Below are 26,213 nucleotides of genomic sequence, written 5' to 3'. Positions count from 1 at the left end.
CATATCACCAAGATCATATTTCCGCCAAATGTTAGGAAAGCTGACTGGAATAGGTATAGGGAATCGTTCAATATGATGATACCGGAAATAACAGAGACAAATATGAGAAATGTGCAAGATATCGAACACGCAGTGGAGCGGATTACTAAGGCCTTCAACATCTCACTGAAAGCTGCATGCCCTAGAGGAAAGCCAAGGGGGAAACATCGACCACCATGGTGGTCTACGGAATTAAGTAATATGAGGAAATCCTGCAGGAAGCTCTTTAACAAGGCAAAGTCCACCAGAGCCCCTGAGGACTGGGACGCTTACAAGAAGAATCTGAGAGGATACAAGCGAGAACTGAGAAAGGCTCAGCATAACTCTTGGAATGCTTACTGCAGCAGTATTGAGAATACGTCCGAGGCTTCCAGACTACGGAAGGTTCTAGCATCCACCAACTCCGCTCCAGGTTTCATTAAAACATCGGAGGGCAATTGGACAACGTCCAGTAAGGAGACGCTGGAGGTACTATTGGACACACATTTTCCTGGAAATCAGACGGTTGAACCATGTACTGGCGGTGCCACAGTTGCTCAGCGGTCGTTTCCTGTCGAGGAAATTGTATCGGAAACTAGAATAAGATGGGCGCTAAATAGCTTTGGACCATTCAAATCCCCTGGACCTGATGGAATTACTCCGGCGGAGTTACAAGCTGTAACTGACAAAATTATCCCCTGGTTGTCGGTGATATATAAAGGATGTATCAACTTATCATATATCCCAGGAAAGTGGAGGGAAACAAAAGTCGTTTTCATACCTAAAGCGGGAAAAGCCTCTCACTCGAGGGCGAAGGATTTCCGACCAATCAGCTTATCCTCATTCCTACTTAAGACTCTGGAGAGGATGATAGATATTTATCTTAGAACTAGCATCGATTCAAGTTTGTTCTCGAAACGACAGCATGCATACTCGAAGGGCAGGTCTACTGAGACCGCACTACATGAACTAGTCAGCTTTATTGAAAGCTCACTATCTGTCAAAGAATACACAATCGTGGCGTTTCTAGACATCGAAGGGGCGTTCAATAATGTCCATCCGAGCTCGATATTAAATGGACTGACAACTCTGAATGTTGATCCATGTATACTCAGGCTGTTAGACGAACTTCTAATGAAGAGACGTATTTCAGCCACACTAGGACAAGCAAACATACAAAGGTATGTGAACAGAGGCACTCCCCAAGGAGGAGTCCTATCACCTCTTCTTTGGAATGTTGCTATAAATAGCCTTCTGGTTACTCTAGAAAAAGAAAGGATAAAAGTGGTGGCATACGCAGATGATGTGGCTCTGGCAGTCAGGGGAAAATTCCCATCCACAATCAGAGATATTATTCAGAGGGCCCTCCGGATGACTGAGAAATGGGCGAAAGACAATGGTCTTGGGGTAAATCCTGCAAAGACAGAATTAGTCATGTACTGCAACGATCGCAAAACTCCCACGGTTAGGCCTATTTCCTTAGGGGGTATTGAAATTCCCTTTGGTGAATGTGCAAAATACCTTGGCGTTATTTTGGACAGGAAGCTGAACTTTAAGCTTAATATTGAAGAAAGGGCGAGAAAGGCAACTGTAGCTTTGTACTCGTGCAAAAAGGCAATAGGAAAAAAGTGGGGACTGAAACCAAAAATTGTGCATTGGCTATACACGGCAGTGGTTAGACCTATAATGCTATATGGTGTTGTAGTCTGGTGGCCGGCACTTCAGAAACCGACTTGTTTAGATAAAGTTCAGCGTATGGCGTGTTTGTGTATTTCAGGCGCATTCAGCAAGACAGGAACAAATTCCCTTAATGTCGTGCTGCATCTATTGCCTTTAGACATTTTGGCCAAACAGTCAGCTGCAACAACGGCTGTGCGGTTGCGCGAACTATCGCTGTGGTCGGAAAAAGGTTACGGTCACAGTTCTGTCCTCAAAACAATGCCAGATGTGCCTAACGTAGTGGATTACACTTTGGCGAGTCCACTTTTCGACAAAAAGTTTGAGACTCTAATCCCCAACAGTGAGGCGTGGTGCACACAGACCCCGGGGAATAAAGAATATATAGATTTCTACACTGATGGCTCCAAATTGGATGGACAAGTGGGGTTCGGAGTATATTCTAATGATCTGGAACTTCGAATAGCGAAAAGATTACCTAATCACTGTAGTGTTTTTCAGGCTGAAATATTAGCAATAAGAGAGGTGGCGAATTGGCTGAGAAGTAATGTTCCAAAAAATGTGGGCATTAATATATACTCAGACAGTCAACCTGCAATAAAATCCTTGGACTCTGTGTTCCTCAACTCGAAAACGGCCATCGACTGCCGCAAATCTCTCAATGAGATGGCTGAGCAGTACAATATTCACCTAATATGGGTGCCTGGACATACCGGGGAACTGCGAAGCGGATGAGTTGGCAAGGCTAGGGACTACCTTACATATTCCAGGGGAACTAGAATTTGTTGGTATGCCCCTAGCTACCTGCAAGCTCATGCTGCGTGAGAAGGCTGTTATGATGGCAAATGTTCGATGGGAGAATTGCAAGGGTTGTAACGACACCAAGCAAATATGGCCCCATTTCAACTTAAACCGCACACTAGATATGCTAATGTTCTCGAGACGTCAGATATCACTCCTGATATCTGCTATAACGGGTCGCTGCCTGATAGGCGATTTTGCAAAAACTATTGGCGCGAAGTATAATGACTATTGTATGAGCTGTCATGATGCAGAGGAAAAAGAATCAATTAAACACCTCTTGTGTGAGTGTCCTGCATTTTGTGTAAAGCGCAAGCAACTTTTAGGAGCATATAGCTTCAGATTACTGGCGGATCTGGAAAACGTTAACTTAAGCAGTCTGCCACTGTTTTTGGAACAATCTGGTTGGTTCAACAAAGAAAAATAATTAAGAAGGTTCAGCGGTTAAAACTAGAAGTGCCCATATGTAATAGGTACTTTTAGTTAATGTGGTATCACAATGGACTGAATAGTCTAAGTGAGCCTGAATCTTAATCGGGCTGCCACTTTAACCTAACCTATGTTTGCCTTCGTTATTTAGTTTGTAGACTGTTGTTTTGTTTTTATATTTATTATTTATTTTATTATTTGTTTATGCCTGTCAGGTCTCTGTCAAGGCCGCGAGCAAGCCTTATTGTCTAGTCAATATGTATGTTAGTTAACATATAATCCATCTCAATCATGCTAATAGCATTTCTCACACATCATCGTGTATTAGAATAAGACGAAGATAGTTCTAAGTAGACAATACATTCTTCTGTAAAGAATATTCCTATGTAAAGGTAAGTACTCTGTTCGCTTTTCGCGTTGAAATTTTCGTGGTTACTTTATTAAAACAGTTCAATATAAAACAGACAAATTAACTCAATTGATGCGTTGTTTCTTGATCCTCTAGATTTCGGCAAGACTTTACAGGAATAAGTTTGTTTTCATTTATAATTTTGATTATTTAAGGAAAAGTAATCGCGAAAATAAAGTGGTTTTCAACTCGAAAACCGAACATAGTACCTACCCTAAAAGAAAGAAAATAAGCCTCAATAACATTTTACAAGATTATTTTGTTTATCGACCTTTTTCTAATTATTGTTTTCTCTGTATGTACACGCTCACAAAAAATCGCTTCTGCATATACATTTTTGGGTATTGGCCAAACATTTATATGTTTGATCTCTTCCAATATATAATATGTTTGAAAGCATATTGGTCTAAACAATATATGTTTGGGTAGTCTAAGTTCCAAACATTTTGTATTTTTGCATCCAAATTCAATAATGTTGTCTTCCAAAAAACAATATGTTATTATGTGAACATATAATATGTTTGGAAGCATTTTGCACCCAAAAATATTATATGCTTAAAAAAATTCTCCCAAACAATATTGTGCTCAAAATTTTATTTATTTATTTATATATTTACAATCATAATGAATTATGAAAATAAACAGGTAATATAGGTGCTAACAACAAAGGTTTTCGACCTGAATGCTCAAAATTTTGTTTCTACCCAATTGTGTATTCCCCCACATGATTTTTTTTATTTTAATTTTACCTTTTGCCGGACGGGGATTCGAACAGCGAACCACACAGTTTGTAAGGATCAAAGAAGTAGCTGATCAATTGCCCAAGGAAAAATAAAATGTTAATTTTGTAATAACAAGCAACAACCACCAACTTAATTCAATATCGCTCCCTGTTAAATAGCGCTCCAAGCTACTAAACACATATATGTTTATAGGTTATTTCTAAATTAATATATGTTTGCATCCAAGCATATTATATTTACAAACATTTTATGTCCCAAACATAATATGTTCTAACATATTAACATATATGTCCCAAACATGTTATGCTAGTTTATGAACATTATATGCTTGCACTCAAAAATATTGTGTTTAAAAATTTGTGTTCCAAACATATAATGTTTATAGCCAAACATATGAAAATCAGTCTTTTTCATCCGTGTATTTTCTCTGGGCTTTCAAGGTCATTTTTGAATACGAATAAAACAAATATTGAATTATTCCATTATTTTCATCCAACGTTTCGCTGGGATTTTTTCTAGCTTCATCAGGGATGATTTTTTTATTGGATCTGGCAACAATATAAGGCCGGTATGCACCTCTAGCGAAAATTTTCATTCCCATAAGAAATGCATTGCTATTTATGCTAACGAAATTTTCGGTAGCGTTCAATTTCGTAAGCTGGTACGCACCTCTAATGAAAATAACAGGGTTGTCAAAAGCATATTTTGGCAGCAAACATTTAATTTATTACAATCATTGTGTGCGTAAAAGTTTTAAAAGGTCTGTAAATAATAAACAATTAATTTGAGGAATATTTGGAACATATATTAACAATTTTTAAACAATTTATTTGAGGAATATTTGGAACATATATTAACAATTTTTAAATTTATTTGTCAATTTTTTCCAGAGCTGCTTTGGAAAAAATTGACAAATAAAACAATTTTTTTCTCATAGCCCTCTACACCTTGACATTTGTCTTCTCTTGATAAGAGCACAATGCTTAATCTTGTTATACTCAATTATCTTTGGAAATACATTACATTTTCACATACAATCTATTGATTTCCGAATAAGTTTCACTTACATTCAATTTATCGTCAATTACATTTGCAAACAAAAACGTCAATTATTACGAAATTACTATAATTCGACATAAAACACATACTTAGTAATTGCAAAAATAATTAACTTAAACTAATATCACAGTAAAACTTATGTTGTTATCACAGATGGTAACCGACTAAACTATAATAATACAATGCTGTAGTTGGCGTTAGCATTGTCTTTGTCTTCTTTTCTGTTTATTGCACTTGCTGTTTTTTGTTGTATACGTAAACTCTCTAATGTATATCTCTTATTCTCTTTGTCCAATATTTTTACGTTTCGTAGATCTGCATTATGGTTGTTCTCTACGCAGTGTTGAGCCAATGCTGTTGTCATATTTTCTTTCTTTATATCTCCTTCGTGCTCTGCAATTCGTGTGGCTAAGCTGCGCTTTGTTGTGCCAATATAACATTTACCGCATTTCTCTGTAGAGTTTCCAGTACATGTTATTTCATACACCACATTGCTTTGCTCAGTTGTTGCTATTTTGGTTTTTGTTTGTGTGTATAGAGAGGCTATTGTTTTGTTTGGTTTGTGTGCTAAGCTTATTTCGTTGTTGTTTATGATATCTTGTAAGTGTTTTTGTTCTGTAAGTTTGGGTATGTACCCAATAAACACAAACGTTTGAAAAATGCTAAATTTCAACAATTTTCAAACATTTTTTCAAAGGATTAGGGTAATATTCAAGTTGTTGAGAAAATAGTGTTCTCAACAAAAAACAGACATTACCGTCAACAGTGAAATTCAACACATTAGCAATAGTATCTCAAGTGTTATCCTCAAATTGAAATGCATCGCTACTCAATAATTTCTCAAACAATTTTCGATGCGAGTCAAATTCAAAATTAACATCGTTGCACATACTTTTCAACCTAAATATGTATGAATTGAAAGTCAAAGCCAAAATTCTATGAATTTTGTATAATTTATTCATTTTCATCAAAATAAAATATATAATAATACACTACGCTACTTAATACACTACAATACCAATTGATAAATAATAATCTTATTAAACATATCAACAAATAAGAACAAAAAAAAAACAAAAAAAAAAAACTTTAAATATCTTAAACATTATTAGTAAACACTGTTGCATTGATAATTCGATTTCCTTCCTTTTGGTGTCATAAAACAGCATTAAAATTTATTAACATGCGGGCAATTTGAAATTAGGAACGTACTGGACCGCGTGTTAGAATTGATTTCCAGCAGAAGGAATTCACAAAATATCCATTTTAAACTGATAATAGCATATGAATTAAACTGACGATGTGATGCATATTTTCATCCAGAAGTTGTTGATTTCAACAATTTGTTGTTTTTAACAATTTTAATTGGTTGCACTTGTAATGTTTCTTTTTCTTGTCGATAAGCCACTCATTTTTCATTGGTCAGCTTCTTAATGTTTGCAAGAATGTAGCATCCAGAGATTTTAGTTTTCTGCAAAGAGATTTATATTTAGTGACATATCTAAAGTGTTGATTTAATTTTTCATATTGACGTACCAATTATTATAAACTATTTGAAGCAGTTCCAGTTAATTGTCCACCATTTTTTCATCGGCCAGCTTTTTAATGTTTTCAAGAACGTAGAATCCATAATTTTAGTTTTCTGCAAAGAGATATACATTTAGTGACTTCCTTAAAGTTTTATTTAATTTTTTATTTTCACTTACCTATTTTTATAAACTATTTGGTTATTTGTCTAAAATTTTCCATTTTTTAATTTCTTGCAATTGACCACGAACTTCGTTGCACAAATAAGTATTGAAAACCACATGGTTTTTTCGTTGCATTTTAGGGTAGTGTTTTGTCAAAGTTTTCTCATATTATCTTCAACACCTTTTCAAAGATTTCGTCAAAATTTTGGCAAATTGGAAGTATTTCGCAAACAATTTGAAGATGTATTGAAGATGAGCTATTTCAAGTCAAGTTGAATTTATGTTGAAAATTATATTTACCCTCAAACTGAAAAGTTGTTGCATTTGAAAAACGCTCATCCTGTGTTTATTGGGTAGGGAATCCAAAATATTTGATGTTGCCAGATTGGTTCTTTTCTGTTTGTTTTGTTGGATTTATATTAAGTTTTCGGTCAATTAGATTATTTGTAATGTTTATAGGGAAACAATTATTAGTTAATATATTCCTAATTATCATAACATTTTTGTGTAGAAATGTTTTATCACTCAGAGTGATAACTTTGGATATTAATTGATTTGCTGTTTTTACTTTTTGCCTTATAGGCTGAGTTGAATGAAAATTGATTAGACGACTAGATGCAATGGGTTTTGCGTACCAATCCGTTATTATTTTGTTTTTCTCTCTATAAATTTTTATATCCAAATGTGGAATGCTTTAATTTTCTTCCTTTTCAAGTGTGAATTGTATTTTTTTGTGATAGTTGTTGAATGTTTTTAGTATTTTATGCTCATCCTTCTTCTTTATTATGGCAAATAGATCATCTACATATTTTGTGATCATTTTTATGTGTATATTTTGTTGATCCAATTCTGCCAAACACGATTCCAATAAAGTGTCGAGGATAATATCGGCTATCGTTGGAGATAGCGGGTTTCCCATTGGCATCCCATAAGTTTGATTGTAAATGTTGTCCTCAAATATGAAATAATTGTTGTCATTGAGACCAAATTGGAGAGCTTTTAGAAATTGCGATTTTGGTATTATTGTGTGATTCCAATTTTGTCATTATGTTTTTAATTGCTAAATGAATCGGTATATTAGTGAACAATGAATCGAGTGAACAATGAATCGAGAGATATAAGTATGTCGTCCAGTTTTACTTTAAGTTCTAGTGAGTTTTTTATATTATATTTTTCCAATATAATATTCTTCAAAATCGTTCCAATATATTTCGACAAGTTGTAACATGGAACTTCGAAAGATGACGCAATAGGGCGAAGTGGCATATTTGGTTTATGAATTTTTGGAAGTCCATACAGACGAGGAGCCGTAGCTGAATTTGAAGTAAGCTGGAATTTTTCGTATTTTGAAATATAGTTTTGTTTGTAGAATTCCATTATCAATTTGTTATTTTTCCTTAATAGCTTTTGAATTGGGCCCGTTCTACAAGATTTGTAGGTCTGTTTATCATCTAGAAGATCTCGCATTCCATTTTTATAGTCATCTCTATACATAACGACCGTTTTGTTGCCTTTACCCGATTTTGTAATGATAATTTTTGCCGTGTCGCTTAAGAAATTTTTTTGTATCCTCGTATATGTTGCACTATTAGAAAAATATATTTTTCATATGTTCCGATATAAACAAAATGTGTTTCGGGCACAATTTTTAAACACAATATATATAAGTGCAAACATGGAATGTTCCTAAACTAACACAGAATGTTTGGGACACATATGTTAATATGTTAGAATATATTATGTTTGGGGCATGAATGTTTCATAAAAATAATATGTGTGAATGTAAACATATATAAATTTACAAATTTAGAGTATACATATATATGTTGTGATACTTTATTCAGAGAGCGACAGAGAGAGAGTTAGTATAGAGAAAGAAATAGAGATGGAAACCGTTAGGGTTGAATGAAAAGATATCAACATAACACAGCGAGAGAATGAAATGAGAGCAATTTCTGTGAAACCGCTAGTATGTTGTTTCGGAAAACTGTTTCATGATAAGGCCAAACATTTAATATGCTTAAGTCTAAATATTATTTAATTTGAATATTAGAATGAGTATTCGGAATAAAGAGAATAGACATTCGGAACCAAGAGAATAGACATTTGAAAAAAACAGCATATTTGTATTACAGAAAAAGATGCGAAGAACTCAAAAATTTCGTGGAAGTGAAAATTATGTAAGGGAATGGGCACAATCTTCTTGGGGAGAAAATTCTTCCAAGCATATAACATTTTTGATCTCAAAATGCTTCCAAACATATAATATGTTCACATAAAACAAACATAATAATGTTTCGGCAATATCCAATAATATATGTGCTTCCTGCAAAATATGTTTGGAACATATGTTAGAGAAGCGATTTTTTTTTGAGGGTGTGAGAATGAACTTCTCTTTTAGGTTTTTTTTTATTTGTTCTTTTGTGAGTCATTATTCTATTGGCAATTTTTGAACGAACAGTGTCTTTCTCCTTATCGTCACTAATTGTTTGTACCCACACGGATGAAAAAGACTGGTTTTCATATGTTTGGCTATAAACATTATATGTTTGGAACACAAATTTTTAAACACAATATTTTTGAGTGCAAGCATATAATGTTCATAAACTAGCATAACATGTTTGGGACATATATGTTAATATGTTAGAACATATTATGTTTGGGACATAAAATGTTTGTAAATATAATATGCTTGGATGCAAACATATATTAATTTAGAAATAGCCTATAAACATATATGTGTTTAGTAGCTTGGAGCGCTATTTAACAGGGAGCGATATTGAATTAAGTTGGTGGTTGTTGCTTGTTATTACAAAATTAACATTTTATTTTTCCTTGGGCAATTGATCAGCTACTTCTTTGATCCTTACAAACTGTGTGGTCCGCTGTTCGAATCCCCGTCCGGCAAAAGGTAAAATTAAAATAAAAAAAAATTTAATAATTTCTTCTACAATGTTTGTATTACAGAAAAATGTTGTGGAAGTGAGAAAGATGTGGGGGAATATACAATTAGGCAGAAACAAAATTTTGAGCATTCAGGTCGAAAACCTATGTTGTTAGCACCTATATTACCTGTTTATTTTCATAATTCATTATGATTGTAAATATATAAATAAATAAATAAAATTTTGAGCACAATATTGTTTGGGAGAATTTTTTTAAGCATATAATATTTTTGGGTGCAAAATGCTTCCAAACATATTATATGTTCACAAAATAACATATTGTTTTTTGGAAGACAACATTATTGAATTTGGATGCAAAAATACAAAATGTTTGGAACTTAGACTACCCAAATAGATATTGTTTAGACCAATATGCTTTCAAACATATTATATATATTGGAAGATATCAAACATATAAATGTTTGAGCAATACCCAAAAATGTATATGCTTGAAGCAAAATATGTTTGGGAGTATATGTTACAGAAGCGATTTTTTATGAGGGTGCACTGTTCCAAATCTGCTATCAATTTTATAGCAGAGAAGTTGCTTTTGTCTACTGGCAAAGCGAATTTTGAGCCCAGAGAGGAGCCATTTGCTCTCTTCGGGAAATTCCACGTCTGTTTTATTCACAAACCAATCTGAATTAAATTTGAAATTGTATTCTTCCATTTTGTTTCTTTTTAGTGTCTTTATCTTCTTGATTTAGTCGTTGATAAAGGGTGATTCTTTTGAGGTTAGGATTTTCATGCATTAGTATTTGACAGATCACGTGGGATTTCAGACATGGTGTCAAAGAGAAAGATGCTCAGTATGCTTTGACATTTCATCATGAATAGCCGAACGATCTGCCACAACGTCGAATTTTCAGTGAATGGGCCCTAGAAAAGTTGGCAGAAAATCCGCTTTTTTATCGACAAATTTTGTTCAGCGATAAGGCTCATTTCTGGTTGAATGGCTACGTAAATAAGCAAAATTGCCGCATTTGGAGTGAAGAGCAACCAGAAGCCGTTCAAGAACTGCCCATGCATCCCGAAAAATGCACTGTTTGGTGTGGTTTGTACGCTGGTGGAATCATTGGACCGTATTTTTTCAAAGATGCTGTTGGACGCAACGTTACGGTGAATGGCGATCGCTATCGTTCGATGCTAACAAACTTTTTGTTGCCAAAAATGGAAGAACTGAACTTGGTTGACATGTGGTTTCAACAAGATGGCGCTACATGCCACACAGCTCGCGATTCTATGGCCATTTTGAGGGAAAACTTCGGAGAACAATTCATCTCAAGAAATGGACCGGTAAGTTGGCCACCAAGATCATGCGATTTGACGCCTTTAGACTATTTTTTGTGGGGCTACGTCAAGTCTAAAGTCTACAGAAATAAGCCAGCAACTATTCCAGCTTTGGAAGACAACATTTCCGAAGAAATTCGGGCTATTCCGGCCGAAATGCTCGAAAAAGTTGCCAAAAATTGGACTTTCCGAATGGACCACCTAAGACGCAGCCGCGGTCAACATTTAAATGAAATTATCTTCAAAAAGTAAATGTCATGGACCAATCTAACGTTTCAAATAAAGAACCGATGAGATTTTGCAAATTTTATGCGTTTTTTTTTAAAAAAAAGTTATCAAGCTCTTAACAAATCACCCTTTATAATGTTTCTATATCTTAAATCCTGTCCTTTAGTAAATTTTTCATATTCTTTGTCATTGAGAGTTGATTTTATCATGCACCCACAAAACAAATTCGTTGCCTCAACCGAATTATTTGCCAACCGAAAGCAGGTGGTTCCATCAACTATCAATGATATCTGTCAGCACAACTAACATTTGGCAATTGTAACTACATGGTAGTATGTTGGATCAACTTTGCATTGGTTGTCGCAATTTCATATTAATAGTTTTGTTTGTTGGTGCAACCGCCCTCGATTTTCTTTACTATTATCCTAACCAAATTCCAATATCAAATGAAAGGGCAGATTATATTGAGATTTTATTAATTTATTACAAGATTTACAATCATAATAAACTACGAAAATAAATACAGAAGGTTCTAACAACAAAGGCTTTTGGTCTACATATATGTGAGATCAATTTACATTACAATTTACAATTTTTTATAGGTAATGTTTGTATACCAATGACAGATGGTTATTAGGTTGCAATTATGTGGTCAAACTACAGAACCTAATTCAATATATACTTGCCAGAAATTTCTTCCTTAAACCTCTAGATATAAATACAAAATCGACTTAGACTCGTCCTGTATTCTTAATACAATAAAAAAAGCTCGCTTGCCGTAAAAAGTATTTGTGTTTGTTGATGTATGAAGCCCGCAATTTTTATGGAAACTTTTGTAATATTCCTTTTTTATAAATCGGTGCGTTATTTACCTGAAGGCAACTTCTTATCTATGGGATAAACTTTATTCAATGTATTGCGGACTATTATCAAGTAAATGCTGTTCCCCGTTTTGCAAATTTTGTAGCGTCATACCATTTACCAATTCGATGTTGATATAAATATTTATTTGTTGCAACAACTACCTTACGCCCGTTCTATAATTGAACTAAGATTCTATTAGTATACTCAACTTTTGGTTGTACCAACCATTTGTTGATTCCCATGATATAGGACACTATGCTGGTGGTTAGCTCAACAATTTTATGCAGCATAAAACCAAATTTATCGGCATTGGTTATTGTAACCAATTGAATGGTTATGGGAACTTCGTTTTGATCCTGTGAACTTTTTTTATGGTCGTGTTGGATGTATAATGGGGAAAATAATCAAAACATTGTTCTTGTAACAAAAAATAAGTTACTGACATCATTTCTTCATTGTAATTATCGAATTGCAACCAACCATTTCTCTGGGTGTAGTCATAATAGTTTCCTTGATTTCTAAATTAAGTATTTTACTGTGAAAATTTAAAACAGCAAGTGCAATAAACAGAAAAGAAGACAAAGACAATGCTAACGCCAACTACAGCATTGTATTATTATAGTTTAGTCGGTTACCATCTGTGATAGTAACATAAGTTTTACTGTGATATTAGTTTAAGTTAATTATTTTTGCAATTACTAAGTATGTGTTTTATGTCGAATTATAGTAATTTCGTAATAATTGACGTATTTGTTTACAAATATAATTGACGATAAATTGAATGTAAGTGAAACTTATACGATAATCAATAGAATGTATGTGAAAATGTAATGTATTTCCCTATTATATTGTTACCAGATCCAATAAAAAAAATCATCCCTGATGAAGCTGGAAAAAATCCCAGCGAAACGTTGGATGAAATTAATGGAATAATTCAATATTTGTTTTATTCGCATTCAAAAATGACCTTGGAAGCCCAAAGAAAATACATACAGAGAAAACAAAATTTTATTCTATTCTATAATAAAAACACAGTTGTACAAGGCAGTATAGGGGATTTTGAAAGTGATTTTGTTGAAATCCCATACGAGCCAGTTGATATTTGCCTATTGTAAATCTAGGAGGATTTCGGCCAAAATCCTCGTTTTCGAGGATTTCGTGTCTAGTGCGAATGTAGTATTACGGTACGAATTGTCGGCTGTGACTAATAATCGATAAATTTATTATCAGTCTCGATTATGTCTTCCAACGTAACTTATATTTTGGCCAATATCTAGGATATGTTCGACACGAGCACTGTCGTCCGGATAAACTTATACACTGGAAAAAATATTTACGTTATATTAAATATTACGCAACCTAAATTTTAGGATATGTAAGTAAAAATATTAAGGACAAATTTCTTTAAAATAATGAAATTTTAATTAAAATAAAGTTTATAATCTTTGCTTCAAAAATGGTTTTCATTAAATTTAGGACACAAATTTTGTAAATTTGCGTCCCTCCGTTAAAGGCGAATGTCTTTGAACTAAGGCTAATCTTCCTTAAAGTAAAGAAACACATTATTGATTTAAAGAAATTGTCCTTAAATTAACTGAAATATTGAAACTTAAGATTTAAGATAAAACGCTTCAAATATAGGCTGACTTATTTTGAGGATTTAGAATCATTGGTTTATTTTATTTTTTTTTTTAAATTAAGAAAACATTTGTTACTTTGAAGTATCCGTTATAATATGGATTTTTAAACTGGCATTAGTGTGTACATGAGTAACTTTATTACTAAACCGCGAAATAAGAATGAAAATTTGATAAATGAGATCTGTATCCTAATTTTTATTTTATTGGTCCCAGATTTAAAGCCAGATAGATTGTTAAAAAATTTCTTTATTTTAAAGAACCCGCATCTTTGGCTCGGTACCAGTACCAAAATCCTTATGGGATTTTGGTACTGGTACCGAGCCAAAATATTTTAATCCAAGTAAACTTTTTTGAGTGTAGTCTGGACGTCGCCTAAAAAACATTTTGGCCAAAGTCTTCCTAGATTTCATTACATTTGCGATAGGCAAATATCAGCTTTCAACAAAATCTCTTTCAAAATTCCCTTGGGCAACTGTGGTTTTAGTACTAAAAATGCGCTTTTCCCAACCCTACCCAAATTTTCATTGTAGATGAATGTGTGTGTGTACACATACTGCTTTGTGTATGTTTTGATATATTTAAGAAATTTTTATGTTGGCCAAACACGAACGGAACTCAATTGTTTGCTACAAAGTCTAATGCGCTTTACAGACTATCAGTTATTCTGGACGGAATGTCGGTGTTTGTAAAGAATCTTACAGTGTGTCGGATCGATACGACTTGTCGGCGATGACTAAATAATCGGTAAATGTGTTATCGATCCCATAAACATGCTGCAGTATCGATTATGCCTTCGGACTTAACTTATAATGTGCACAATATATGGAATATGTTCGACACGAGCACTGTCGTACGGAATAACTGATAGTCTGTAAAGCCCATAAAGAAATCAAGGTGAATTTTATATTAAAATCATAATAATCACATTGAACCGAAAAGTGTTCCAATGTTTACTTTTTCTACTTGTAAACAACAAACAGCTGTTAAGTCCTCAAATCAATGAAATCTCGTTATTTTGCCAGTCCGAACACTTGAGATTTGTAAACAGATTTAGTTCTAAATAGCGATTTTGTGCTTAGTGCGAAAGTAGTATTATGAGCTTTACAGACTATCAGTTATTCCGGACGGAACGTCGGTGTTTGTAAAGAATCTTACAGTGTGGCGGATCGATACGACTTGTCGGTGATGAGTAAATAATCGGTAAATGTGTTATCGATCCCATAAACACGCAGCAGTATCGATTATGCCTTCGGACTAGAGGTACTCACGCACACTCACGCACGATATTGTTTGGTAGGACTCACGCTAACGCACACTCACGAAAAGAAATTTGTACTCACGCACACTCACGCACGAAAATGTCGTGACTCACGAAAAATACCGTGACTCACGAAAAATGTCGTGACTCACGAACAATTTTTTGAGTAATTTACCTTAGCGAGGCACACCTCTACTTCGGACTTAACTTATAATGTGCACAATATATGGTACGCACGTCTAATGGAAATTTTTGGTCATAACAGGGTTGTCAAAAGGATATTTTGGAGAGATGTTGAGAACTCATCCCAATAAACACAGGATGAGCGTTTTTCAAATGCAACACCTCTTCAGTTTGAGGGTAAATATAATTTTCAACATAAATTCAACTTGACTTGAAAAAGCTCATCTTCAATACATCTTCAAGTTGTTTGCGAATTACAACCAATTTGGCAAAATGTTGACGAAAACTTTGAAAATGTGTTGAAGATAATTGGAGAAAACTTTGACAAAACACTACCCTGAAATGCAACGAAAAAACCACATGGTTTTCAATACTACTTTGGACAACAAAGTTCGTGGAAGAAATAAAAAAATGTGGAAATTTTTTAATAATCAATTGAAATTGTTTATAATAATTGGTAAGTAAAACTAAAACACGAAATGAAAACTTTAAGGAAGTCACTAAACTCAAATCTCTTTGCAGACAACTAAAATATTTGGATGCTGATTCTTGGACACATTAAGAGGCTGGCCGATGAAAAATGGTAGTGGCTTATCGAGAAGAGAAAGTTTCCATAAATCAAAGTGCAACCAAAAAAACTTGGTATTTATGCTTTTCCATATCAACAACAACTGGATGATAATTCGCAATTCACAAAATAACAAATTAAACCGATGATGCGATATAAATTAAACTATCGATGTGATATAGTTTAATTTATATCGCATCATCGGTTTAATTTGTTATTTTGTGAATTGAAATTGCTGGAAATTTATTCCAATTATCTGGACATCAAGTTCCTGAAAATTGCCAGTATTTTAATAACAACAATTTTGTAACACCAACGTTCTTGAGGAAATCACGAAGTACGTGGTCAGTTGGAAGAAATACAAATTGGTAAGTCAAAATAAAAAGTGAAATGAAAACATAATGGAAATCACAAAACTCGATTGTTTTGCAGAAAACTAAAATCATTGAATGGTATATTCTTGGAAGATGTTGGCCGATGAAAAACCGATGAAGGAAACAACAAAGAAAAGTTTTCAGAAAACTTACAAAGTGCAACCAATTAAAACAAAGTGCAACAATTCCTATATCAAGAACTTCTGGATGAAAATGTGCATCATCGGTTTAATTTGTTATTTTGTGAATTGAAATTGCTGGAAATTTATTCCAATTATCTGGTCATCAAGTTCCTGAAAATTGGCAGTATTTTAGTAACAATTTTGTAACACCAACGTTCTTGAGGAAATCACGAAGTACGTGGTCAGTTGGAAGAAATACAAATTGGTAAGTCAAAATAAAAAGTGAAATGAAAACATAATGGAAATCACAAAACTCGATTGTTTTGCAGAAAACTAAAATCATTGGATGGTATATTCTTGGAAGATGTTGGCCGATGAAAAACCGATGAAGGGAACAACAAAGAAAAGTTTTCAGAAAACTTACAAAGTGCAATCAATTAAACCAAAGTGCAACAATTCCTATATCAAGAACTTCTGGATGAAAATGTGCATTACATCAATTTATTTACATCCCGTCATCAGTTTGATATTTTGTGATTTCCTCTTGCTGGAATCTATTCTAACACACAAGCCAGCAAGTTCCTCGATAGTAATTATTTCAAATTGCCAGCATATTAATGACACCAACATTATGGAGGAAATGGAATTATACATGTAAAAATGTTTAAGATATTTACCCCCATTTTCATAAAGCTCCGTTAGTGTTTCGTTAACTAACCAACTTTTAAACCGTATTATGGACGAAGCTGTCATCTTGCGTATATATTCCATATGCCAGTTAGGAACTTAACTGACGAAAAATTTTCAGTTAAAGTTAACTGGAGAGAAGATATTTGCAATTTATTTTCTGTTAACTGGCAGTTAAAGCCTAACCGAGCTACATGAAAATGGCCGTTAAAGTTGTATTCATAGTTTTATTTATTAATACGTTTAATAAGATAATTACATTTTGATTGGTATTATATTATTATTTTTATATATTATTAATGTTATTTTTAAGATTATTATATTTGTTAACGAAAAAATAATAAAATTTACAAAATCCCTAGAAATTTAGTATTGACTTTCAGTTGGAACTAGGATTGACTTTCATACAAATTGTGGTTTGAACAATGCTAGTTTTTTATTTTTCTCACATTGAAAACTGTTTTGAGAAATTATTGAGTAGCGATGCATTTCAATTTGAGGATTACAATTGAGAAATTATTGCTATTGTGTTGAATTTTACTGTTGAGGGTAATGTCTGTTTTTTGTTGAGAACGCGATTTTCTCAACAATTTCTCAACTTGAATATTACCCTAATCCTTTGAAAAAATGTTTGAAAAATTATTGAATTTTAGTATTTTTCAAACGTTTGTGTTTATTGGGTAAGTTCTTGGAACATCTTCGAAAATAATGAAAGTGTATATGAAAATCCTGACTTGGAAACCAAAAACCATTTGGCAGTACAAGGTTTTATGAGTGGTTGGGAAAGATTTCCATTTCGGTTATCCCATTTCGCCATCACAGACCCAAACAAAACCCAATGAAACAAAACAAAAATCAATACCTGCAATGTTGGGGGATCTGGTAATCTGGACTGCTTCTCTAAAACTACACAAACACGGTGTTTGACAATTTGCTTTTTCATTTGGACGATTTAGTCTTTTCGTTGGTTTGATTTTAAGAAACGAAATCTTTGTTTTATCTTGAAGGCATGGAAATCCTTTTTGTAGGACAAAATTTAAGACACTAATGGTGGGTTTGCAATTTCAAATACTAAACGAATTAAAAAAAGATTTCATACATCATGGAACCAGTTTTCGCCGAACATTAAAAAAGGGTTAATAACTGTTTCTTTTTCTGGTAATATGGTCAAAACGAGTTAAATAGTTTCATAGGATTATCAGTGACCTGGTACAATACATTGTAGCAGTGTTACAATATTTCTAACCCTTCTGCCCAAATGGTAGGTCATGTTGAGCTAAGCAATTCCACTAAATAGAGATAATATCTCCTTCCATATAACGAAAACTGAATTATCTTAATATCAAAAACCACATCAGGGGCCGGATCGTCTCTTTCTGGTGGTCCACAGTGTGGACAGGGTTTAAAAAGGCGGAGCGAAGCTGGTAGCCAGCAATTGAACACTTCTGATTCAGCCGTTCGAATATTACACATTCCACGAGAGTAAAGGAGAGTACTAAGTTCGAGTTTAGCGTGAAAAAAGTTTAGCGAGAGAAAGTGAAAAAAGGCATCAAATTATACATAGAATAGCCCAAAGCAAATGTTCACATAGTTTGTATACCTTAAAATGGATTATTAAAGGAAAGTAATCGTGAAAAACGACGAATTTAGCGGCTAACTCGAACTTAATACCCACCTTAACGCAAAATCCAAACAAATTATCATTGGTTTATTTACATTTTACTGGCATTCGTTCGTTTCCTCTTCTTTTCTGTATGTGACATTCACTTGAGATGTGTTTCTTTCCGAGTATTACTTCAGTTGCCAACTCATATTTTGACAACTACAAAATTCGCATATCATGGTGACTCTGGTGCGACTTGCACTGATAGATGTTCTGGATAAAACACCAGTGCATGTTGCAGCTGACTGTTTGGCCAAAATGTCTAGAGGCAATAGATGCAGCATGATATTAAGGGAATTTGTTCCTGTCTTGCTGAATGCGCCTGAGATACACAAACACGCCATACGCTGAACTATGTCTAAACTTGTTGGCTGGTGAAGTGCCGGCCACCAGACTACAACACCATATAGCATTGTAGGTCTTGCCGTGTATAGCCAATGCACAATTTTTGGTTTTAGTCCCCACCTTTTTCCTATTGCCTTCTTGCACGAGTAGGCTTTTGAAGGGCTTTTCTCGCCCTTTCTTCAATATTAAGCTTAAATTTCAGCTTCCTGTCCAAAATAACGCCAAGGTACACACACACTCACCAATACCCCCTAAGGAAATGGGCCTAACCGTGGGAGTTTTGCGATCTTTGCAGTACATGACTAGTTCTGTCTTTGCAGGATTTACCCCAAGACTATTGTCTTTCGCCCATTTTTCAGTCATCCGGAGGGCCCTCTGAATAATATCTCTGATTGTGGATGGGAATTTTCCCCTGACTGCTAGAGCCACATCATCTGCGTATGCCACAACTTTTATCCTTTCTTTTTCTAGGGTAACCAGAAGGTTATTTATAGCAACATTCCAAAGAAGAGGTGATAGAACTCCTCCTTTGGGAGTGCCTCTGTTCATATACCTTTGTATGTTTGCTTGTCCTAGTGTGGCTGAAATACGTCTCTTCATTAGAAGTTCGTCTAACAGCCTAAGTATACATGGATCAACATTCAGAGTTGTCAGTCCATTTAATATCGAGCTCGGATGGACATTATTGAACGCCCCTTCTATGTCTAGAAACGCCACGATTGTGTATTCTTTGACAGATAGTGAGCTTTCAATAAAGCTGACTAGTTCATGCAATGCGGTCTCAGTAGACCTGCCCTTCGAGTATGCATGCTGTCGTTTCGAGAACAAACTTGAATCGATGCTAGTTCTAAGATAAATATCTATCATCCTCTCCAGAGTCTTAAGTAGGAATGAGGATAAGCTGATTGGTCGGAAATCTTTCGCCCTCGAGTGAGAGGCTTTTCCTTTTAGGTATGAAAACGACTTTTGTTTCCCTCCACTTTCCTGGGATATGTGATAAGTTGATACATCCTTTATATAACGCCGACAACCAGGGGATAATTTTGTCAGTCACTGCTTGTAACACCGCCGGAATAATTCCATCAGGTCCGGGGGATTTGAATGGTCCAAAGCTATTTAACGCCCATCTTATTCTAGATTCCGATACAATTTCCTCGATAGGAAACGACCGCTGAGCCACTGTGGCACCGCCAGAAACTGGTTCAACCGTCTGATTTCCAGGAAAATGAGTGTCCAATAGTACCTCCAGCGTATCCTCACTGGACGTTGTCCAATTGCCCTACGATGTTTTAATGAAACCTGGAGCGGTTTTCGTGGATGCTAGCACCTTCCGTAGTCTGGAAGCCTCGGACGTATTCTCAATGCTGCTGCAGTAATCATTCCAAGAGTTATGCTGAGCCTTTCTCAGTTCTCGCTTATATCCTCTCAGATTCTTCTTGTAAGCGTCCCAATCCACAGGAGCTCTGGTGGACTTTGCTTTGTTAAAGAGCTTCCTGCACGATTTCCTCATATTACCTAACTCCGTAGACCACCATGGTGGTCGATTTTTCCCCCTTGGCTTCCCTCTAGGGCATGCAGCTTTCAGTGAGATGTTGAAGGCCTTAGTAGTCCGCTCCACTGCGTGTTGGATATCTTGCACAATGCTCATATTTGTCTCTGGTATTTCCGGTATCATCATATTGAACGATTCCCTATACCTATTCCAGTCAGCTTTCCTTACATTTGGCGGAAATATGGTCTTGGTGGTATGAACATCAAATTTGAAACTGATGTAACGATGATCTGAGAAGCTTAAAACCTGCCACTCAGATATCATTTCATTCAGTTCTTACGAGGCCAAGGTGATGTCCAAAACCTCTTGCCTGTTTTTAGTGACAAAGGTTGGGGCATCTCCCTTGTTGCAAACTACCAGATTAGTACGCAAAATAAACTATTAGGGACTCTCCCCTTGCATTAGTATCACTACTTCCTCATATACTATGATGCGCATTCGCATCGCATCCCATAATGAGTTTCGTCTTCGTTTTCAGTGACTCCTCAACTAAGGTTTTAACGGCATATGGAGGCATCTCCCTGTCATGTCCCATGTAGACCGAAGATACCCAATATTTGCATTTGGCTATTTCTAAATTGGCAACGACAGTGTCTGCAGTGCACATTGAAGGAAGCAGAAACAAGTTAAGCTCGTCTTTAGCAATTACACAGGCTCGATTTACATTATTACCTGTAAACTGCAATAGTTTGAACTCCGAAGTAGTTGATTCACATATTTTGTTTCTATAAACATATGGTTCTTGAATAAGAACTATGTCTATGTCCCCTTAGGAGAACTTTTAAGGCAGCACATGCAGCCTTAAAATGAAAAAGATTTATCTGGACGATCCGTAGGACCATCGATATTTTCAACAACCGTCACATCAGCCGCTTCAGTCGAGTCATCAAGAATGTCTTCTTCAGAGATCTCGTTGACTCTCGCTGTAGAAATCTCCTCTCGCATACGGTGTCTATCCATGTCTTCAACTTTGGTATCTCCCTCGACTTCCCAAGAGGATCCGCTTACTTCTGATTCAGAGAGAGGCTTGTCCTTTTCTGAATCCTTTAGCTGATCGTTTTTATATACCTTCATTTGGATATAATGAAAGCCATAACGTACACGGCCCTGGGACTTTGATAGATGTGGCAAAGACTGAGTGTTCAATATAAACACTGCATGCCGTCTTGGTCCATCCACTTCATCCAAACGGCCAACCTTCCAATCAGCTGTTGGAAGATCTGGATTGCATCGTTTCAGACTATTTAAAATAGATTCAGGGTCAGAAGGGTTTGCACGTATCCACGCATGTGCTCTAGGTCTAGCCGGTATGTCTTTCTTCTCGAGTAACTCTAGAGCAGCTCCTTCCCAAACTTCACCAATTAGTATCGGAGCAGCTTTAAAACAGGACCTCTTGTCCTCAAATGCGACTAGCTTAAATCTTCCTTGATACCAACCAGCCTCTTGGTGTCGAGGATCTGGGCCGGGAAACTTTTCCAGCACCTGTGAGTAGACAACAGACAGAACATTCTCAATTTCTCCCCATTTTTGCTTTGGAACCATACCGTCCAATGCTCCTTTATTAATGATAGCCATCACAAGGCTGTCTTTAGCAACTGAGACAAACGATCTTTGATCCCTTTTGGAGGATGGCAGTTCATCCGGTGATCATTCCCTTTTTCCAGCCTCAAGAATTCCTTGAGCCCATTTTAAGGAATCGCTTTGTTTAGTCGACAGCGTGCTTGGGTCGACTGATCCTAACTTCTTTAGGATAAACAAAGCATTTCTGCGTTCCTTGAATCTCTTTCGTGAGGGATTACCTCCTTTTGATGTCGTTACCTCAGACAAAGTTCGACTTGTCAGAGCGTCGCCACCTGTCGACCCGTCTACAGGTCGACTAATTAAATTAAATTAAGATTATTATATTTGTTAACGAAAAAAATAATAAAATTTACAAAATCCTTCGAAATTTAGTATTGACTTTCAGTTAGAACTAGGATTGACTTTCATACAAATTGTGGTTTGAAAGTATTCGCAACAATGGTAATTTTTTATTTTTCTCACATTGAAAACTGTTTGAGAAATTATTGAGTAGCGATGCATTTCAATTTGAGGATTACAATTGAGAAATTATTGCTATTGTGTTGAATTTTACTGTTGAGGGTAATGTCTGTTTTTTGTTGAGAACGCGATTTTCTCAACAATTTCTCAACTTGAATATTAACCTAATCCTTTGAAAAAATGTTTGAAAAATTATTGAATTTTTGTATTTTTCAAACGTTTGTGTTTATTGGGATGGCAGCAAACATTTAATTTATTACAGTCATTGGGTGTGTAATAGCCCATTCACATTTGGCTCGAATTCCACTTTTTTAGTACCGAAATCTAGTTAGAAATCTCATGTGTTCACATAAGGAAAAAGTGGATTTTGTAATTTTAACAGCTGATTATGTCAAATAAAAAAACAATCGTATTTTTATAAATTTAAATTAAAATGGACAGACAAAAGTATTTATCATGGAAGCTATCTCTAATAAATAGGCAATTATAAACAGGCGGAGGAGAGGTAAGTTGGCTGCTTGGGTGGCTCAGTTCCATATAAGTTTATTCATGTCGACACTAAGTGGCACCAAAAAATTGTGGATCCATGTAAGTTAGGTGCGCTTAAACTGCTCTATATAAATCAACATAAAGGTTTTTAGCCAAGAACAAGCAATTTCTGGGAGATCGACGTTCCCAATATGACAGAAACGGTGTTTAAAGAAACCTTTAGGATGCCGCGTGCATCTTTTCTTCTTCTAGGAATGGCTAGAACACACAGTAGTTTCCGAAATTGCATACCACTCGAAGAAAGAGTGGCAATAGCGTTGTATGCACTTACAGCCAATTTCTCATATCCGAAACGAATGCTTTCGTTCGACTAGAATGCCCAAAACAGCTGAAAGCGTTCGTTTCGGATATGAGAAATTGGCTGTTAAATTCTCTGCTGAATATCTGGCTATATCCCAGTTATTCGGAGTGGGACAATTTACTGTTTGCTCTATTTTAATGGATTTTTGGAATGGAGTTTGGAAGGAAATGGCCCTTTTTAGGCGTATTGGTAAAGGCGAAGACAACAATAGGGCTGTTTTCTTTTTGCACTGAATACCCTAAGCAGTCACGGACTAAAAGAAAACAGAGTACTCGTTTATCCAGGACATCTCCAAAAAATATGCATCACTGTCATCAGCTGTTTAAAAACAATCACAGAAAACAAGTGAAATCTTAAATTTTTAATATATGAAATGCTCAAATAGTTATAAATATGTACTGCTGCGATTATTCATGACACTGTTTCACTTTGAATTTCATGATATTCGATAAATTAGTAACAATAAACTGCTATTGTGAATATAAAAAGCGTCACTTTATCAAAATGCAATCTGGTAACATCGACTCGACTTGCACTGATGAGATGTTCTGGATAGAACACCAGTGCAACGATGTTCCATGCAAATGCTGCATCCAGTGTTAAAAGAAAACAGCCCTGATATAGCAAATGTTAAAAATTTGTAAAGGCAGCATGCGTTTTACATAATTTTTTTAATTGATAGGAATGATAAAATCTACGAACTTTGGTTAGAAAACCAAGATGAAATTGAAAAAGCGAATAGAAAACAACAACTCATTATTGAATGTTACAATTTTGATATCGAGGGATAAGAAATGAGAATTTTTTTGGCAGAATATCTTCTTAAAAAGCAACACTAAAACTTTATCAAGTAATGTCCTTAAAAATAAGCATTTCGTAATAACAAAATCAATGTTTTGAAATAATTAATAAATTTCGACAATTTTAACCGTTTGTAATTTGTTACTTAACTTTGAAGCAAGTTAACAACTAAAGTGTCAAATAGCTATTATTAATTTGTTTAAAATATTTATAATTTGCATTAAAGCAATATGATACTTACCAATACTATCTTCCATAAATTTCTCCGCATTATTGCTGGGTTGGCTTGAATGTCAGCATAAAGTTTCCATTTGGATGGCGCTCCTCCAGATGGCCCAACTGTTTTCTTCTCCAAACTGAAAGGAGCAAATGGTTTAGTTATCCCATAAAGCGACAACAAACAGCACTTTTCTATCATGTCTAATAATATAAAACTTACCGGTATTTATTGCTCCAGTTATGTATTTTTATTTTCACCACTTCTTCAGAAAATTGATGGCCAAATTGAATTTTTCCTGGCCCCTAGAAGCTTCTCACTGTTTTCTCTCCACACATGAAGGAGGTATGCTTCCGCATCACCAGCCCAATAATTTTTTTTGTATTGTCCCCTAAAGCAAATATAAAATAATAAAAATTAACCAGAAAATGTTATGTGTACTAACCTTTCCATATTTATTTTTTCAAACATGTCAAACGTTAAAAGTTGTAAAAAAGGTACATAGAGTTCTAAACCATATTAGACCCAGGGTTGCATACGTATATGGATTTCGAACGAGATTTTATGGAAATCCAGTACAAACCAACTGACATTTCCCCACTGAAAATCCACTCAAAAGCATGTAGATTTCGGTCAAAATCCACTTTTAGTAGATTTCCAGCCTAATACTACGTTCGCACTAGACACGAAATCCTCGTAAACGAGGATTTTGGACGAAATCCTCCTAGATCTCAGTAGATTTGCAATAGGCAAATATCAGCTGGCTTCTAGAGGATTTCAACAAAATCTCTTTCAAAATCCCCTATACCCCTGCCAACATTTTTTGAATTTGGGGACTCTTTTGAGAATCCCCACTACGTCGAAAACAATCATATACGACATCAAAAACTCGTCGGAAAAGCGCCGTCACTATTGAGAAGTTGTACCACGCCAAGTTACTACAAAAATGTTTCGCATGAGTGCAATTATTAGGTGCCTTTATAGATCAATTTAGAACGACGCCAATAAGGGACCCTCCAAACAAAAGAATCATTGTGGTCGAGTAAAACACGTTTGTTTAGATATTTATTAATTTGATTAAACATTTACAAATTCTTAAAAATATAACATTTATACCACTATCACATTACATTTAACATAATTTTTGGCATTAATGATGATGTTGAGTTACAAGTAGCGAGTTACATGTTGCTGCGTCTATCAACCAGTGTTTTTATTCCATGGAGGCGCAGCGTGTCTGTAAAATATCTGAAAAACAATCACTTTATTCCATTTGGAAAATCACCAAATTGTTCACCAATATACCTTTCACAATTTTAAGCGTATAATCTATGTTTTCAGAACTTTATTTTCGTTTTTATTTAATTAAAATATAACAAGCTGGTTGCGCTTGGCGTTTCACAAAAAAATGGCTTTTTTAACAGTAGGGATGGCAAATTACTTGCATGTACTTTTTGATGTACCTTTTCATGATGGTTGAAGTGACATTTACGAGTCTGTGGTAACGATGAGGTTGAAATGGAACTTTGAAATGCTGGCAGGGTACTGCCTTGTACAACTGTGGTTTTAGTACTAAAAATGCGCTTTTTGCAACCCTGCACCAATTTTCCTTCTAGATGAATGTGTGTGTGTGCGTGTGCATATTTGTGGTTAGTGTTTGTATTAACATACACCCTCAAAAAAAATCGCCTCTCTAACATATGTTCCAAACATATTTTGCAGGAAGCACATATAAAGGGTGATTCTTTTGAGGTTAGGA

At 35.0% G+C, this 26,213-nt stretch overlaps 4 long non-coding RNA genes across 4 annotated transcripts in view; 1 reads left to right on the top strand and 3 right to left on the bottom strand.

Moving 5' to 3' along the window:
• Nucleotides 1-6,143: 6,143 nt before the first annotated feature.
• On the bottom strand, nt 6,144-7,154 carry LOC142223287 (uncharacterized). Its single transcript, XR_012718661.1, has 3 exons — nt 6,843-7,154; nt 6,673-6,778; nt 6,144-6,607 (listed from the first exon to the last, which is right to left on the bottom strand). It is a non-coding gene; the product is annotated as an uncharacterized LOC142223287 (long non-coding RNA).
• Nucleotides 7,155-11,749: 4,595 nt separating this feature from the next.
• LOC142225762 (uncharacterized) overlaps nt 11,750-26,213 on the bottom strand; it is a 37,038-nt gene continuing 22,574 nt past the window's right edge. The window contains exon 2 of the long non-coding RNA XR_012719408.1: nt 11,750-11,989. This is a non-coding gene — a long non-coding RNA (uncharacterized LOC142225762). The remainder of the gene's footprint in view (nt 11,990-26,213) is intronic.
• LOC142223286 (uncharacterized) lies at nt 15,283-17,355 on the top strand. Its single transcript, XR_012718660.1, has 4 exons — nt 15,283-15,692; nt 15,758-16,171; nt 16,236-16,564; nt 16,629-17,355. It is a non-coding gene; the product is annotated as an uncharacterized LOC142223286 (long non-coding RNA).
• LOC142223285 (uncharacterized) lies at nt 25,487-25,987 on the bottom strand. The gene is made up of 2 exons (XR_012718659.1): nt 25,760-25,987; nt 25,487-25,702 (listed from the first exon to the last, which is right to left on the bottom strand). It is a non-coding gene; the product is annotated as an uncharacterized LOC142223285 (long non-coding RNA).

Source organism: Haematobia irritans, chromosome 2 (assembly GCF_050003625.1).
Source record: "Haematobia irritans isolate KBUSLIRL chromosome 2, ASM5000362v1, whole genome shotgun sequence".
NCBI lineage: Eukaryota > Metazoa > Arthropoda > Insecta > Diptera > Muscidae > Haematobia > Haematobia irritans.
This window is presented reverse-complemented; position numbering and strand designations above follow the sequence as displayed.